Consider the following 998-nt stretch of genomic DNA (forward strand, 5'->3'; position numbering starts at 1 on the left):
GAAGTTAAGCGTGCTTGGGCGAGAGTAGTACTAGGATGGGTGACCTCCTGGGAAGTCCTCGTGTTGCATTCCCTTTTTAATTTTTTTCGCGCCGCTTGCAAAACAAAACGCACGTGTAAGTAATATATTTACCGTGTTTTATTATTTTGCACGAGTGCGGTAAGTCATAGCTGGGTGCTCACGATTCACGGGTCCAGCGTCGGCGTTGTGGCGCGGCAAGCGTGCACTGGTGCGGTTGAGAGGGAGGGGTGGAAACCGCGTTAAACTCGTCTCCGTAGTTGAGAGGGAGCGGCCAAAGCAATGTGCAATCGTCTTTGTAGTGGAGCTGGGAGGGGCAAGGATAAGGGACGAAGACCGGGGTAACATGTCGGATGCGATCATACCAGCACTAAACCATCGGATCCCATCAGAACTCCGAAGTTAAGCGTGCTTGGGCGAGAGTAGTACTAGGATGGGTGACCTCTTGGGAAGTCCTCGTGTTGCATTTCCTTTTTAATTTTTTTCGCGCCGCTTGCAAAACAAAACGCACGTGTAAGTAATATATTTACCGTGTTTTATTATTTTGCACGAGTGCGGTAAGTCATAGCTGGGTGCTCACGATTCACGGGTCCAGCGTCGGCGTTGTGGCGCGGCAAGCGTGCACTGGTGCGGTTGAGAGGGAGGGGTGGAAACCGCGTTAAACTCGTCTCCCTGGTTGAGAGGGAGCGGCCAAAGCAATGTGCAATCGTCTTTGTAGTGGAGCTGGGAGGGGCAAGGATAAGGGACGAAGACCGGGGTAACATGTCGGATGCGATCATACCAGCACTAAAGCACCGGATCCCATCAGAACTCCGAAGTTAAGCGTGCTTGGGCGAGAGTAGTACTAGGATGGGTGACCTCCTGGGAAGTCCTCGTGTTGCATTCCCTTTTTAATTTTTTTCGCGCCGCTTGCAAAACAAAACGCACGTGTAAGTAATATATTTACCGTGTTTTATTATTTTGCACGAGTGCGGTAAGTC

General features: G+C 50.8%; 2 non-coding genes across 2 annotated transcripts; both read left to right on the forward strand.

Annotated features, from left to right (window-relative positions):
- Positions 1 to 369: 369 nt before the first annotated feature.
- Positions 370 to 488, forward strand: LOC123179037 (5S ribosomal RNA). Its single transcript, XR_006490056.1, has one exon. It is a non-coding gene; the product is annotated as a 5S ribosomal RNA (ribosomal RNA).
- A 297-nt stretch (positions 489 to 785) lies between these two features.
- LOC123179036 (5S ribosomal RNA) lies at positions 786 to 904 on the forward strand. Its single transcript, XR_006490055.1, has one exon. It is a non-coding gene; the product is annotated as a 5S ribosomal RNA (ribosomal RNA).
- The last annotated feature ends 94 nt before the right edge of the window (positions 905 to 998 follow it).

This window comes from Triticum aestivum, unplaced genomic scaffold (assembly GCF_018294505.1).
Source record: "Triticum aestivum cultivar Chinese Spring unplaced genomic scaffold, IWGSC CS RefSeq v2.1 scaffold141414, whole genome shotgun sequence".
Taxonomy (NCBI): domain Eukaryota; kingdom Viridiplantae; phylum Streptophyta; class Magnoliopsida; order Poales; family Poaceae; genus Triticum; species Triticum aestivum.